The sequence below is a fragment of the Piliocolobus tephrosceles genome, chromosome 14 (assembly GCF_002776525.5).
Source record: "Piliocolobus tephrosceles isolate RC106 chromosome 14, ASM277652v3, whole genome shotgun sequence".
Classification (NCBI taxonomy): Eukaryota; Metazoa; Chordata; class Mammalia; order Primates; family Cercopithecidae; genus Piliocolobus; species Piliocolobus tephrosceles.
Genome location: NC_045447.1, coordinates 61,133,746 through 61,151,317, shown reverse-complemented (window position 1 = coordinate 61,151,317; position 17,572 = coordinate 61,133,746). Strand labels below are relative to the sequence as shown.

The 17,572-nt window shown below is 40.2% G+C and overlaps 1 protein-coding gene across 1 annotated transcript in view; it reads left to right on the top strand.

Moving 5' to 3' along the window:
- ADAMTSL1 (ADAMTS like 1) overlaps positions 1-17,572 on the top strand; it is a 437,416-nt gene that overhangs the window by 336,991 nt on the left and 82,853 nt on the right. The window lies entirely within an intron of this gene.

Genomic DNA, 17,572 nt, shown 5'->3' with positions numbered 1-17,572 from the left:
AAAAAAAAAAAAAAAAAAAAAAAAAAAAAAAAAAAAAAAAAAAAAACCTGAGTTTTGTGCCTTATAATATTTATAACTAAATAAAGACAATAAATGTATATATGACTACACCGGGGCTGTGACACATAGAATTTCCTGCAAATATATGTGTAAGATCCTCTCATCAATATGCAATTCTTGGCTTTTTCTCTCCTACCTGCAAACCTGAACAGATATGTGTCTGGTTGTTTGTTTTTTGTTTGTTTGTTTGTTTTGAGACAGAGCCATGCTCTGTGTCCCAAGCTAGAGTACAGTGGGGCAAGTTCAGCTCACTACAACCTCTGCCCCCCATGTTCAAGTGATTCTCTCACCTCAGCCTCCCAAGTAGCTGGGATTATAGGCATACACCCCCATGCCCAGATAATTTTATTTTTTTGTAGTTTTAGTAGAGATGGAGCTTTGCCATGTTGGCCAGGCTGGTCTTGAACTCCTGGCCTCAGGTGATTTGCCTGCCTCAGCCTCCCAAAGTGCTGGGATTACAGGCATGAGACACGGTGTCTGCCCAAGATATCTTTCTTCATCTCTGGAAGCCCTATGTTCTTTCTATCATCCAAGCAAGCTCCACTTCTCTTTGTAACCTTGCTTTTTCCTTAATGAGCCTTCCCCAAATCTATCTGTGCCATTTGTTCTAGCGTCCCCCCTTCCCCTAGACATCTGTGTGTGTTATATGTATTTGGTGCACATATGTTGTCTGGTCCAGCTGGTAGCATTTAGATCAAGTAATCCACAGGCTGCAAAAGCAATGAGAAACTTCCTTATTTGAGATCACTACCACAGTCACATTAATCAAAGAGGCAAGAGAGCCCAGGTTCTTGATTGTCCTTGTAGCTGGTTTGTCTCTGTTGTTAAAACAGGGTTCTGCATACATCCTGAGGTTGCTTCCTGCCTTACCAATATTGAATGCCAAAAAGGAGTCAACTGACTTGACCAGGTCTATATTTCTTTTCTGTTGCTCCAGGATTCTTCTACAGCCAGATGATTCCTTACAGATCTTGGCACCAGTGGAAGCAGATGTGGGTTTCTACACTTGCAATGCCACCAATGCCTTGGGATACGATTCTGTCTCCATTGCTGTCACATTAGCAGGTAACCCGAAAATCCCTGTTCTGTTCATTTCATAAACGTTTATTGAATGAGTGCCTACAGTGTGTCAAACAGGCCCAGAGACGCATACATAAAGGAGACTGAGATTCCATCTTCAGGGAGTTTGTAATCTATAATTACAATGGCAGTGTAGTATGAGGTAGAATGAAGTGCTATAACTGATAACCAAATAGTATGCAAGGACACTACATTCCTGCCAGGAGGTCTTAGAGTTGCAGTGAGTGGAATTTTGATAAGAGACAGGGATATTTCATGCAGAAGGAATAATGTGAGCAAAGGTGGTGTGTGCAAATAAGTAGCATGTTGGAACATGAATTGTGAATTATGATCACTGAAGACTCTTTTGGATCCTGTCATCTCCTTGTTCCACCTGTTGCAAGAAAGACTATGACCCTTACGTAATTGGAATTCTGTGGTCATGGCTTGAAGCAGGAGTGTTCCCCAGAACTTCTCTCTGATTCTGCTTTATTTCAACCTCTTGCTCTAACGCGCTGCCAACACTTCCCCTTTATCCGTTGAGGTTAGACAATACGTTCTGCACATGGTGACTTAAGAACATTGCAACCCAGAGTACAATGTCTCCCAAAGTTGTGGTCTCGTAGTAAAAGACACGTACAGCTTTTATAAAACCTCTTTGCATAGGACAAACCCATGCCTTTGAAACTGAAAGAGAACTTAGATACCAGCTGGACCAGGGCCCTTGTTTCTCAGAGGCCAGGCAACCCGAGGTCACACAGCTGCTCCGCTAGTGGCGGGGGAAGAAGGGAACTGGAGTCGCCTAACTCCCAGCTAATTGTTCTCCCTGCTTTCCCACTGATCTGAGAAAATAGGATCCTTCCTCTCAGATCTGGGCCATCCAGTCTTTGTGGCTGTGTCGCATGTGTTTGTATTTATTCTTTTCAATTGCTACTCTCATCAGATGATTCAGTAGATGCTAGAAAAGCCAACATCACCCCACACTGACTTCATCTGTCCCTGCCGGGATTATGTTGTCACACTGTACTCCAGTCACACATGCTACCCCCTTGCATATCTGTTTAGCAACAGTATGTATGCCCCCATGACTTCAGGCGGATCTGGGAAGGGACCCTTAGCAGGCAGCTTTGCGGGGAAGATCAAAGTCAACAATGAAGAAGGCAAGTTAAGGAGCCCTGGGCCGGATTAAAGACTGATATTATTAATGCCTATTTTTTGTGAATAAAGCATTTGCTTTTCTTCTAATGTATTCCAGTTGCAATCTTTATTCCCCTCTTTATACAGACTCCAGATGCTCAGCACCAATCTTGTTAAATCTCTTCTGCCATCCACCCTCCAACCTGCTTTAGCAAGGGCACCGCTGACATCTTTCCAGTTGCTCGCAGATAGTGGCTCTTGCAGGATTAATTCTCTTGTTTATATTAATCTAGATACAGTTCAGCTCTATCACAGACTGAATACCCTTTGTTCACCCGAGTTTAATACAACTAATAGAAACCTGTCTGGAATTAAGCAAGGCAATTGTAACATCAGGCTTGCCTTCAGCTCTTTGAAGAGGGGTTATTGGAGGCTGCCAACAAGTTCAAAGCCGGGGAAGAGAGACAGAGCGGCCAAAGAGGCACCAAGGAAGGGGAGGAGAGGGGCTGCCTGGTGAAGTATGACTACAGGCACCACACCCAGGGCATAGGGAGCTGCATCCTTGCACCTTAGCTGCCAGGGTTTGTTTAGGTCTGCTGGAAAATCTATCAAGCAGTCCCTCTAAAAACAAAGGCTCAAAATGTGCATTGCCTTATGACTGCATTTGCACCCTTACCTGAGCTTCTGATCCACGCCTGTGCCAATGTCTACACTCACAGTGTTAGGTGGTTCACCAGCCCCTGTTGTGAGCACACCCTCTGCCACATATTGTGGAACCTACAGCAATAAATAAAACCTGCATTTCGTGCTCCCTGATGCTTACAGAGAAGTGAAGGCAAGCAATGGATAACTGGCTATCTAGAATTGGGAGATAATAACAATTTACTTCAAATGTATGCATGGAGATCCTGCTTAGTAGTTATAAGGTATAATCTGAACATAACTTAAACTGGAGGGGTGGGGGTGAATGAGGATCAGGCATTTCTAAGTTTGATGACCAGTTACACTGCTTATTAGCTATGTGATCTTGGACAAAGTATATAACCTCAATGAGTCTCTCTTCTCATCTGTAAAAATTAAACTAACATTATTTTACAGGGTTGTTGTGAGGTTAAGTAAGATTGCATGTGTGAAAAAGCACTTAACCCGATGCCAGGCACATCGTTCACACGCAATAAATGTAAGCCTCCTTTCTTTTTCTAGCTCTTCTAGAGTGAAACAACCTGAAAACAGTTCTAAGATGTGCAAACCATTATCCCAACTCTGTTTCCATGTATCTTTCAGTATGAGTCTTAACTGATATTTTGCAAGTATGAACTTAGAAACTGATTCAGTTCACTTGCTGTCAAATCCTCATGATGAATCTCAGCACCACTGTGTTGTTATGGAAACTGCAGGGGGTTTCCTGGACTTCAGTATAAATGTAGGCCAAAGAGGGGAAAAAAAGACTTTGAGCCTCAAGATAATCAAGTGTCCCCATGATTTTATAAGGAAAGTATGAACTTGTGTCTTGCCAGTGTGCCTGCATTGACCAGATGCAGGGAAATTTGTTCATGATTCACAAAAGCAGGTATAGCATGGCAGTTAAAATCACGGGCTCCAGAGCCTTGGGGTCTAGGTCTGTGTCCTGGCTCTGTCACTTCCTAAGTGTAACCTTGTGCAACATCTTTATACTTACTGACTCAATGTCTTCATCTGGAAAATGACAGTACCTAATAACAGTAACTGACTCAGTTCTCATGGAGATTAAATGCAATCATTCATAAAAAATGTTTATAATTGTGGCTGGCACATAGCAGCCACTCAATATTTGTTAGCTATTATTAGATATTGAGAGAATAATACATACAGCAAAGGCCAACTTATGTTTACAGTGGGAGAGACTCCTTTTCAGGGACCAGAATGCTCACAAACCCTTTGTAGAACAGCTCTCTCAATGTCTCAGTGTCAACTAGGGAAGCTAGAATAGCCATCTGGAAAGTACTTGGGGCACGTGGATTCAGAGCAAGGGAGGTGACTTATGATGAATATTTCACATGGGCCACAGAGAGAGAGGCCTGACGGGCTCTCCCTGGCCCACAGCAAGATGCCTGACATTGAGTTTGCCCCATCCCCTGGATCCAGTGTCTTGCCAGTTGTGCCTCTCAGATTCATTTCAGTTCTATTTCTTATTCTGTACACAAGTTTTCTTTGAACATGTAAACACTATTTAGTTTTAGACATACAATACAGCCAAACCTTCCTTGCTCTGCCATGTTTGGCCTGTAAAATACTGTCTTTTGTGCCTTTTGCTCCTCTCTAAAATCTTCCATTATGTGTTGGTTTTATCTTTAAGTCTCAGGGATTTGGGAGTACCTTGCAAGTGTCTCTCAGCATGGAGATGGCCAATGTTTCCCTCCCTACCTCCCTGGAACAGCCCAGGGAGCTCACAGCCATTTAGACCGAATGGCACAAAATTCCTCTTTCTGAATTCACTTAACTGGATGCCTGTTTCACTGCTCCGGGTGTAGATGAAAGTAGCTTAGGAGGGGAGGGCTGCAGGGAGGGGATTATAGGAATGTCACCAAAATGTCACATACCTAACATTTTTAAGTATTACTTTGTGTTCAGGAATAAACAGGGCTAGGTAAAGGAGAGTCTCTGATGTGTACAGACATAAACACAGAGACTGGAGAATCATCTTGGCCTGTTAAATTCAGCACTCAGCTATCTTGCTCAGAAATCTTCCAAATCTGAATGGCCTCGGCAAGGTTTTGAAGGAAAGGAAGCAGTTTCCTGGTAAATTGCTTCAGTCTGGATCCATGGAGTTTAGCTGTACTTACCAGTGCAGATAAGGGCCTCTCCAGGTATACACCATTGGTGAGGTCATCGACAAGAGGGAAACATTTTTGGTTGTTATTGATTTTATAAGATCACAAAAGAGATACTGTAAGGCCTGCCTGACATCATCAATGGGAAATGAGAATAAAATGAGGGCTGAGGGATGAGTGTATTTTTCATTGAAAGGAGAGAACACAGATGAGCTCATCTGACGTTTTCACAGGAAGGGAGAGACAGAAAATATTTCTCCTTTCCTGGCATGTTTTTTGCTCTTTATGAGTTGAATAGCTGATACACATTGTGTCTAATAAAGAGATCACAGAAACCTCACTGGGAAAATAAAAATAAAAGGCAGTTTTTTGAAATTCTTCTTCCTCTGTCCCTCCCCATCATGATTTAGTAGTTACAATAAAAGACAAGCAATTGTGTAAGCTTATCATAATGTGAGTCACTTCAAATTGGCATTTCTGAATTTTTCACCCAGCAGCTCTGTTAACAAAGGAGGGTTTTGCTTCATAAAGAGTTAGACTTACAGAGGACCTTGTCACCAATGCAAAGGCTAACAAAGGAAGATTTACTCCCATGCACTAGATCAAAAGGAAAGGTGGTCCAGGTGCAGTGACTCATGCCTGTAATCCCAGCACTTTGGGAGGCTGAGGCGACCAGATCACCTGAAGTCAGGAGTTCGAGACCAGCCTGGCCAACATGGCGAAACCCCATCTCTACTAAAAATATAAATATTAGCCGGGCATGGTGGCAAGAGCCTGTAATCCCAGCTACTCGGAAGGCTGAGGCAGGAGAATCGCTTGAACCCAGAAGGCAGAGGTTGCAGTGAGCCAAGACCATGCCACTGCACTCCAGCTTGGGCAACAAGAGGAAAAGTCCATCTCAAAAAAAAAAAAAAAAAAGGAAAGGTGGACGGTTTGACTGTGTTCTCTGGGCCACATGGTAATGGCCATTGACTGATCTAAGCTGACATCAAGGAGATTTCAAAATCTGATAGAATACTGAATAGCTAAGGCCCTTAAGTTTTTCTCAGTAAGTATAAATGTAGAGAATGCCCACCAAAGACCTCAAACTTTTATAGAACTTACTTAAAACTGATGAGAGTATAGCAAGAGAATCTCACTCAGCTCCCCAGTTGACTAGAGGAAATAAAAAAGAAAGTACAAGTGGTTCAAGTTGGCACATCTCAATCTCAAAACAATTCCAACATCTGTTCAGTGGAACGCAGGAAGGATGGTGGTTGGACAGGTGGTAGGATATACCACATCCTTTGTTAGTGGTTTTAGAGAGGCTGCAGCATCACATGGCTGTACTAAGTATGGGGTCCCTTGGCTAGGACTCTTGCAGTGGAACATGCAAAGAATTTGTGGCAGAACCACTTCTGGCCTTATTCTACGTAGAAACCATCAACATCAATTAAATAATTAGAAGATGTAATGGCAGTAACCTGAGCAACCTGACCCACTGACATTGGCAAAAAATATCTAAATATTGAAAGCGAATGGTAATAGAAACAAGGATATGAGAAGGACGCCATGCAGCCTGGGAATGTCCGGGATTCCTCAAGTGCTAAGGGCCATGTAATATTTATGCTGAAGGCATGCCAACTAAACAGAGTTTCAAAGGCATAACAGTTCTAATTCCTTCTCATCTTTTATGCAAGGCAATTAATTAGTAGTCACATTGTTGACTCTAAACAAAAACAGGCAAAATTAGGTTAAAACTATTTTTTACCTTTATTGAGATATAATTTACATATCATAAAATTCTTTGTGAATGTGCAATTTAGAGATTTATTTAGCAAACTTATATAGTTATGTAACTATTACCAAAAAGTTCTTTACCTTTTTTTAACTTCTAGGTTCGGGGGGTGCATGTCCAAGTTTTTTATACGGTAAACTCATGTCACAGGGATTTGTTATACAGATTATTTCATTGTGTTATAGCAGAGATAGTGCTGGTGATAGCCAGCATTTATTCAAACTTCCTGCTGTGCAAAGCCATTGTTCTCACAGCTTTGCATGCATCCATTTACTTACTCCTCTCAGACACTGTAGAAGTAGAAAACTGAGGCACAGAGATTAAATAATTTGCCTAAGGGTACTTAGCTACACTATGCAGAGATGAGGTTGGGACACCTAACCTGTAGGCAGCCCCTTCTCCTGCTCCTGCCCACTGCAGGCATCACTAGCTCATCGTGTATTTTTGCTCTTCAGCCCTTATGAATGTAACTCAGAATCCGTGTCTGCACAGTACTCCAGGAAAACTCTGTTAGTCATTACATTTGGCTTCAGGATCTCAAACCTATTTGCTGTTTGTGGGCCCTTTCTGAAGCTCTCATGTAATCTCCAAACCTGCCAAATCTGCCCAGCCTGCGGCCCTTGTGTCTCCTGTTGCACCTTTTCCAGTTACCTTCCACAAGTCTCTCTTCTCCCTGAGAATGAAAGCACATGCACACTTCCTAGCCTAAACTGCCTTAGCCAAACAGAGAATCTAAGTCCTTGAAGTACAACTCACTGTTGATAGCTAAGACTAGGGGAAATTATTTTCAAGTATATTTGTGACTTACAATGTTAGAGGAATGGAAGGAAGACCCATTGGATTCATCCATTCAAAGAGTCAACAAATACTCATTAAGCCTGGGTTAAATGGCACTTACTACCGGTTACAAAAAAACCTATAAATATATGATGGCTAAAATATGATAGTTTATTTCTTGCTCACATAAAGTCTAAAAGAATTGCACAAGAGAGTTTTTGTATTTTGGGCCGAGAAGTGGCACACTTCACGTCTGTTCATGTTCCATCTGCTAGAACTCAGTTCCATGCTCACACCTAACCACAAAAAGGCTGGAAAATTATCTAGCTGTGTGCACAGGAAGAAGAGGAAAAGGGTTTGGCTGACAGCAAGTCATTCTCTGCCATGGCTTCTAAAATGGAAGGCGGCATGACATTTTAAACAAAGTTTGTATTAGCAGAGACCTGGGATTCAGCCCTGAGTAAACAGTACTTACAATGCTTTCTACTCTTGGCTTCATTCAAAAAACAAACTTTCCATCTCCTCTGGCTTCTCTCTCAATCACCTTTATATTAGGCCAAAGATATTTTTCAAACACATATGTTCAGATTTTTTCCCACTGAATTTTGATTTTACCCCAAATCACATAGGAGAGAGACCTGAACCAGAGCCCAGACTATGTGCAGGAATGGGTTTCCAGGGGTTCCAGGGGTTACTCGTCTGTCCCTGCCTGTGTCTCCAGAGATCCTCATCCTTCAGGATCAAGATGGTTCCTGGTTTGCTGAACACCTCTGTTTTTAAAGGCATCACAAGGCCATGCTCCTTCCTCAATGGCCTTCACATCCTTGGATGCTGACGTACAAGTTTTAGCCATATGTCAGGCTCACCTTTTGTATAAGAGCTGCCCTCATTTCTCATATTGTGCCTGATTAATTGAAACGCTTGCCTTTATTTCTGTTTCCTTATTTTTTTGTTAAATTTATACAGATATAAAACTGAGCGTAATCTTCTGTTTGTATGGCTCTCATTTAGCTATAACACAAATACATTTACAGATTAAATGAAAGAATGTAAACCCTATCAATTTCTATAAATTAACACTAATCTGTGAGCTGATGCTGACTTGCTAAAACTAAATGGCTGTTCACAAAGCATGCATAGTACTGACTGCTGAGGCGCGGCTCATGCTGCTGAGGGCTTAGTGATGATGATTTAGCTCTCAGCACCTTTTTCTGTTTTTCCTATTGTGAAAGCCCTTTATGCCGTGGCTTTTGTTATCTTAACACAAATGTATAATTTATAATTTCACTCCTTCTCTGCATCTTTGTTCTATTCTCCTTAGTTAACTTCCATGGTTAAACTAGTACTAGTTAATATCAATGTGATTGTAATCATGTCCACAAACATAGGTATTGGCAATCACATGGCAGTCATCACACAGCAGTAGTCAATTAGTAGGTGATCAACCAGGTGATCTAAAATAGGCTTATGTTGATTTTTTTAAGTTGGTCACTAAAATAGCAGCTCCAGCTTGAAAAAAATCTAATAGAGATCAAGTGGTATCTCAAAAGATACCTCTCACCAGGAAGAAGAGGAACCAGTTAAAGAAAAACTAAGAGTACGACGTATTGAATATCAAACCTGCCTGCATAGCAGAATCACCTAGGAACTTGTTAAAAATAGAGATTACAGCTTCTGCCCTGTCATCTGAGATTCAGATTTAGTAGTTCTGAAGTAGGACTCAAAATATATGCTAACATTTTTCTAATAGGTATAAGAGGGTCAATTGATTAAGAAACATTATTTTCATTATGAATCTCTATTCATTATAAATAGTTGGATAACTTTGTGCTTTGTCTTAACAATGGATCATGAAAGTAATAAGAATGTGTAAGAAGTAGCCTGTGCTAACAACAGTACTTCTCCTGGCAAGAAAAAAAGGCCATTACTTTCCAGCAAAAGCTCAATATAATTAATTAAGGGCTGGATTTAATTCAGTGACATTTGAATTTTATAGCTATACACTTGCAGCTATAAAAAAAAAAAAACTTTATTATTAAAATTCCTGTAGGAAAAATAACTTGGTAATTGTGACTCTAAAGCCCTCTGGTCCCTCACCTCATTTTCCCCATTGGCACAGTTGTTTTTATAACACAATAGAGCAACTCTTGTATTATAGCAGGTCAGATTATATTTTAAACAAGTGCCCTGGGGATTCTGAGGCAGCCAGTCCACAGACAAAGACTTGGGATTACCTATCACAAGCACCAGACTTTAGGTCAAAGACCTGGGCTCCAGTTCAGCCCTATAACTTGCTAGTTCTGTTGCCTTGGACAAACCATGGGGCCTTTCTGACTCTGAGTTCTTTGTGTCTGTAAAATATAGTACTGTTGTTTCTGCCTCTCAGGGTTGTTGTGCAAAAAATCCAGGTGATGCACATAGCACACCATATAAACACGTATTTTCGTTTAACAGATATTTATTGAGAATCTACTAGGTGCCAGGCCTAGGTGATAGAAATAAAGAAGAGAACAAGACAGATGTGATCTCTGATGTTATCAAAATTACATAATAGCAGGGGCCGGGGGGAGATACACAAATATAGAAGATAAATTCTGCTAGTTCTAGTGCTTATGAAAAAAGTAAAGTTGCCTCCATCTAAAGTATACATCTCTTCACTCCCGTGCCACACACAGGGATGCATGCTTTATATGGAGTGGTTAGAAAAGGCCTCACTAGGAGGTGTTATTTGCACAGAGACCTGAATGACCAGAAGAGAGCCATGCAGAAATCTGTAGGTGGAAGATGTCAGGGACAGGGAATGGCCAGGGCTGACGTGCTGCTGTGTTGGAAGAAAGGAAGACCAGTGTGCTGGAGCACTGTGATTGATGGGGAGTGTGGGCTAAGTGAGGTAGGTCATATAGACCACTGGGTCTTAATGTACAGCAGATGGCTGGTCACGAAAAGGAGCTTGAGGCCAGGCATGGTGGCTCACACCTATAATCCCAGCACTTTGGGAGGCCAAAGCAGGGGGATCACCTGAGGTCAGGAGTTCGAGACCAGCCTGACCAACATAGTGAAACCCCGTCTCTATTAAAAATACAAAATTAGCTGGTTGTGGTGGTGCATGCCTCTAATCCCAGCTACTCAGGAGACTGAAGCAGGAGAATTACTTGAACCCAGGAGGCAGAGGTTGCAGTGAGCTGAGATCCTGCCATTGCACTCCAGCCTGGGCAACAAGAGTGAGACTCGGTCTCAAAAACAAAAAAAGAAAAGAAAAAGAGCTTCAAATTTTGTTTTAATTGTACTGAAAAGGGACTGGAAAGTTTAAGCAGAAAAGTTGTATGATTTGATTCATGTTTTAGCAAGATCACTCTGGCTGCCATAAAACTGGAGTAAGGGAAGAGTGAAAGCCAGAAGACCAGTGAGGCTGTATAGTAGTCCATCCAGAGATTATAGTAGCATTAGATCATAGCAACAGAGATGCTGGTAAGATGTAGGGTAGATTTGGAGTCAGAGCTGAGTAGCTCTAACTCTGAGTAGGGAAGTGAGGTCATTTATACCAGTGCTAATTCAATACCATTCCAACTGCTTCCTCCAATTGTGGCCATGCATTTACTATGCTCAACAATCATTATAGTACTAAATCATTCATCAGATGATACATAATCTCAAATGTATGGAATATAAGTGGTATAATGAAAAAGTCCCCTGAACAGTCAAAATAGAGCCTATGCATGCATTCCAAGGAGAGCTTCTCAGAACATTCTGCCCTTGAACACAGTTACGATGAGCTTAATTACCTATGCCTAGAAGGCAAATACAATGGCAAAGAATAAAGAGGGATAGCTTCTATTATGAGGCTGTGGGACGGTGCAAACAGGAATACAGGATAAACAGATATGGGAGAAAACAAAAAATATAAAAAGCAAGTATAAGACTCCAAAGGGCATTTCTGAATTAAGGTTTTCTTCACATTTAATGAAAGCAGAGAAGAGTGAATGTAATTGTAGAATATCCTGCCTATAAAATGGTTAAAACAAAATTAAATCCACTTACCAAAGGTTAAGCTTTGGTTATATGAATATGATCTCATGTGGACCCTATTTCCCCAAGGTGTTCGATGAATGAGTCTTTTCATTGTATTTTGTAGTCATGTGCACAAAGTGCTGTATTTTATTTCCAGCTGATAAAGGCCTATTAAAACAATGTACACAGGACTTCGACTTCTGGGAAGATGGCATAGTTATACTTTTTCCTATTCTTACTGCTAAGTACCACTAAAGGTCCTGTACATTATATATAAAACACACATAAGGAGACTGAAAAGTAAAGGGAAGAAAGCCAGCTGACCAAAGACCTTGGAAATCAAGCTGTAAATTTGTTGGGTTTTCTTTTTGCCTCATAAATCACAAACTTGGAGCTCAAGAAGCTGGCTACTGGTAAACACCAATGAGTACCAAAAAAAAACAAAAAACGCCAGCTAGAAGCCTAGAAGCCTTCTCTCTCTAACCAAAGGACCAGGAAAGGGGAATCATAGCAAGACAGAAAACCTTTAGCAAATTCTACTCTAGGCTACCAAATGCCACCGAAAACACTGTGTCCACCACTACCCACACCAGCAAAGGCTGAGTAGGGAGCCTAGATTCCCCCGCAGCCAGCCTCAAATGAGGTGCCCCCCAACCCTCATGGAGGGGAGTATCAGAGATTTTCAGTCCTCGTTCATTACACCTACCAGAGCATAATGTGGAGACCACATGGGGAGCCTGGAGTTCCACCTTCACCCTGCAGTGCCCACCTTCCCCTCCACACTGGGATGGTGAAGAGGAGGTCCCCTGGAGAGTGAGGACTTGTACCACCTGCCCAAGGTGAGGAGGCTTCTCCCGCAGCTGTGTAGTAGGGACTGTGTGGGGATCCAGAACTCCCACTCCTGCCCAGCAGTAATGAGGAGCCCCCCACTTGGGTAACAGAAGAGGCCAAGTGGAGAACTTGGACTTAACCTGCACTGGGTAGTAACAAGGAGGCATCTCCCTGCTCCAATACCTGAGTGATTTTATAGAAAGCAGCTAAAACAGAAGGTTTAAATAAGATCCAAAGTCTCATAACTAGAAAAATATACAGGTTTCAACTGAAACCTAGACATCATGAAAAAAACCACCTTCACCACCCTTATTCATTGTAGTGCTATAACTTCTACCCAGTGCAGTTACGTAAGAAAAGGAAATAAAAGGCATAGAGACTGGAAACAAAGAAATACAACTTATCCCTATTTGCAGATGAAATGATTGTCTATATAGACAATCAAAAGAAAACCAAAATAATTAGGTTAATGTAACAAAATATAACAGGACTTGTATCTCAGAAACAGCAAACTCTGATGAAAGAAATTAAAGAAGATCTAAATTAAAGAAGATAAATAGACATACATACAGTGTTCATGGATTGGAAAACACAACAAAGTCACGATGTCATTTCTTTCCTAATATACATGTTTAATTCCTATCATAATCTTACTAATATTTTATACATGTAGAGAAGATTATTCTAAAATGTATATGAAAAAGCAAAGGAACTAGAATAGCCAAGAAGCAGGAGAAATCAGCGAACCTAATTTCAGAATTAATTATATAGCTACAATATAATTGTGGTACTGGTAGAGGGATAGACACATGGATCGGTGGAACAGAATAGAGAACAGAGAACTCAGAAACAGATCTACACAACTGTGTCCAACTAATTTTGACAAAAGTGCAAACGCAATTCAATGTAGGAAAGATAACCTATTCAAGAAGCGGTGAGAGAGCAATTAGACATCCATAGTCAAAAACTAAATGGGCTTTGACCTCCTATCTCAATGTGACCTCTCACATCTTACCTAAAAATTAACTCAAAATGTATCACAGACTTAAACATAAAATGTAAAACTATAAAACATTTAGAAAAAAGTAGGAAAAATCATCAGCATCTAGATCCAAGTAAAGAGTTCTTAAACTTGATATCAAAAGCATAATCCTATTTTTGCTTTTGTTGCCTATGTTTTTGGGATCTTTTCCAAAATATTGCTGTCCAGACTAATGTCATGAAGTGTTTCCTCTATGTTTTTTCCTAGTAGTTTTATCATTTTGAGTCTTACATTTAAATCTTTGATCCATTTTTAATTTTTATGTGGTAAAAAGTAGGGGTCTAGCTTCAGTTTTCCCAGCACCATTTATTGAGGAGACTGTCCTTTCTATATTCTGTGTTCTTGGCAGTTTTGTTGAAAATGAGTTGGCTGTAAGTATGTGGATTTATTTCTGTGTTCTCTATTCTGTTCTGTGGGTTTATGTGTCTATTTTTATGGCAATACCATGCTGTGTTGGTTACTGTAGCTTTATAGTATATTTTAAAATTAGGTAGTGAGTGTGATGCTTCCAGCTATGTATTCTTTTTATTATTATTATTGTTATTATTATCATTTTGAGATGGAGTCTCACTCTGGTGCCAGGCTGGAGTGCAGTGGCACAATCTCAGCTTACTGCAACCTCTGCCTCTTGGGTTCAAGTGATTCTCCTGCCTCAGCCTCCCGAGTAGCTGGGACTACAGGCTGTGTCACCACGCCCAGCTAATTTTTGTGTTTTTTGTAGAGATGGAGTTTCACCATGTTGGCCACGATGGTCTCAATCTCTTGACCACATGATCCACTGCCTTAGCATTCCAAAGTGCTGGGATTACAGGTGTGAGCCACCACGCCTGGCCCCCAACTTTGTACTTTTTGCTCAAGGTTTCTTTGGCTATTTGGGGTATTTTAAGGTTACATACAAATTTTAAGATTGTTCTTTCTATTTTTGTGAAGAGTGTCATTGGTATTTTCACAGGGATTTCACTGAATCTGTAAATTGCTTTGTACAGTATGGACATTTGAACAATATTAATCCTTCCAATCCATAAGCACGGGATAATTTTACATTTATTTGTGTCCTTTTCAATTTCTTTCATCAATGTTTTATAGTTTTCAGTGTAGACATTTCACCTACTTGGTTAAATTTATTCCTAAGGGGTTTTTTGTAGCTATTATAAATGGGATTGTTTCCTTGATTATTTTCAGATGGTTAGTTTACTATTAGTACATAAAAACACTACAGATTTTTGTTTGTTGATTTTGAATCCTGCAACTTTACTGAATTTGTTTGTTCTAACAATCTTTTAGTAAAGTTGTAGGGTTTTCTGTATGTGAGATCATGCCATCTGCAAACAAGGATAGTTTAAATTCTTCCTTTCCAATGTGGATGCTCTTTATATGGTTCTCTTAATTGCTTTGGTTAGGACTTGCAGTACTATGTTGAAGAAAAGTGGTGAACATGGATATTCTTGTCTGGTTCCAGATCTTAGAGGAAAAACTTTCAGTTATTCCCCATTCAGTATTATATTAGCTGTGGATTTGTCATATATTGCCTTTATAGTCCTGAAGCCTTCTAAACCTAATTTGTTATGAGTTTTTATCATGAATGGATGTTGAATTTTGTCAAATGCTTTTTCTACATCTATTTTCTTATAGTAGCCATTCTAATTGGGGTGAGATGATACCTCATTGTGGTTTCGGTTTGGATTTCCCTGAAGATTAGTGATGTTGAGCATATAGTTTTTGTCCTTCATTCTGTTCATGTGATATATCACATTTATTGATTTGCATATGTTGAATCATCCTTGCATCTGTAGGATGAAACTTAATCATGGTGAACAGCCTTTTTAATGTGCTGTTGAATTTGGTTTGCTAGTATATTGTTAAGAATTTGTATATACCTGTTCTTCAGGGATCTTACCCTGTAGCTTCCTTTTGGTTGTTGTGTCCTTGTTGGTTACATCAAATTGAAAAGCTTCTGCACAGCAAAGAAAACAATCAACAGACTAAAAAGACAGTCTACAGAATGAGATAAAATATTTGCAACCTCTTTATCTGGCAAGAGATTAATATTCAGAATATATAAGGAACTCCAACAACTCAACAACAACAAAAAATTAATTTTCAAAAATGGACAAAAGATAAAAAAGAACAAGATCAAATTTTCTTTGTAGGAACATGGATGGAGCTGGAGGCCATTATCCTTAGCAAACTAATGCAGGAACAGAAAACCAAATACTGCATGTTGTCACCTATAACTGGGAGCTAAATGATGAGAACACATGGACACACAGAGAAAAGCAACAGATGCTGGGGCCTGGTGGAGGGCAGGAGGAGGGAGAGGATCAGGAAAAAATAACTATTGAGTACTAGGTTTAATACCTGACTGATGAAATAATCTGTACAACAAACCCCCATGACACAAGGTTACCTATGTGACAACCCTGCACGTGTGCCCCTGAACTTAATTAGTTAATTAATAAGGGCAAAAGACCTGAATAGACATTTCTCAAAAGAAGACATACAGATGGCGAACAGGCATATGAAAAATACTCAACATCACTAATCTTCAGAGAAATGTAAACCAAAACCAAAATGAGGTATCACCTTACCTCTATTAGAATGGATACTATCAAAAAGACCAAAAAAAAAAAAAGCAAATACTGGTACAGATGTGGAGAAGAGGGAATTCTCATACATTGTTAATGGGAATGTAAATTAATATAGCCATTATAGAAAACAGCGTAGATGTTCCTCAAAAAATTAAAACTAGAACTACCATATGATCCAGCAATCCTACTCCTGGGTATATATGCAAAGGAAATGAAAACAGTAATCAAAGCGATATCTGCACGCAAATATTTACTTCAGCACTATTCACAATATCTAAGATATAGAATCAGCTTAAGTGTCCATGAACAGATGAATAGATAAAGGAAATGTGGCATATATGTTCAGTGGAATACTTTTCCACCATAAAAAAAAGAATGAGGCCAGGTGTGGTGGCTTACGCCTATAATCCCAGCACTTCGAAAGACTGAGGTGGGTAGATCGCTTGAGCCCAGGAGTTTGAAACTAGCCTGGGCAACATTGGGAAACCCTGTATCTACAAAAAAAAAAAAAAAAATCTATCCAGGTGTGATGGCATACACCTGTACTTTCAGCTACCCAGGAGGCTGAGGTGGAAGGATCACTTGAACTTGGGAGGCAGAGGCTGCAGTGAGCCAAGATCACACCACTGCTCTCTAGCCTGGATGCCAAAGCAAGACCAACCCTGTCTCAAAAAAAAAAAAGAGAGAGAAAAAAAAAAAGAAATCCTGTTATTTGCAGCAACATGGATGAACCTGGAGGTTATTATGTTAAGTGAAATAAGCCAGGCACAGAAAGACAAACTTTTCTTTTTATGGATCATGCTTTTCAAAATTTTTTTGTTGACACATAATAATTGTACATATTTATGGGGAACAGTCTGATTTTTTTGGATACATGTATACATTGTATAAAAATCAAATCAGGGTATTTAGCATATCCATCACTTCTTACATTTATCATTTCTTTGTGGTCAGGACATTCAAAATCCTTTCTCCTAGACATTTTGAAATATACACATAGTCACCCTACTGTGTAATATAATACCAGAACTTATTCCTCCTATGTAACTATAATTTTGTGCCTCTTGACCAATGTCTCCCTGTCTTCCTCTCCCGACTCCCTTCCCCAGTCTCTGGTAACCACTATGCTAGTCTCTACTTCTATGAGATCAACTTCTTTAGATTCTACATATAAGTGAGATAATGCAGTATTTGTCTTCTGTATCATTTCTTTTTTGAGACAGAGTCTCACCCTGTCACCCAGGCTGGAGTGCAGTGGTGTGATCTCGGCTCATTACAACTTCTACCTCCCATGTTCAAGCGATTCTCATGCCTCAGCCTCCTGAGTAGCTGGGATTACAGTTGCATGCCACCATACCTGGTTAATTTTTGTATTTTTAGTAGAGATGGAGTTTCACCATGTTGGCCAAGCTAGTCTCAAACTCCTGGCCTCAAGTAATCCACCCGTCTCAGCCTCCCAAAGTGCTGGGACTACAGGCATGAG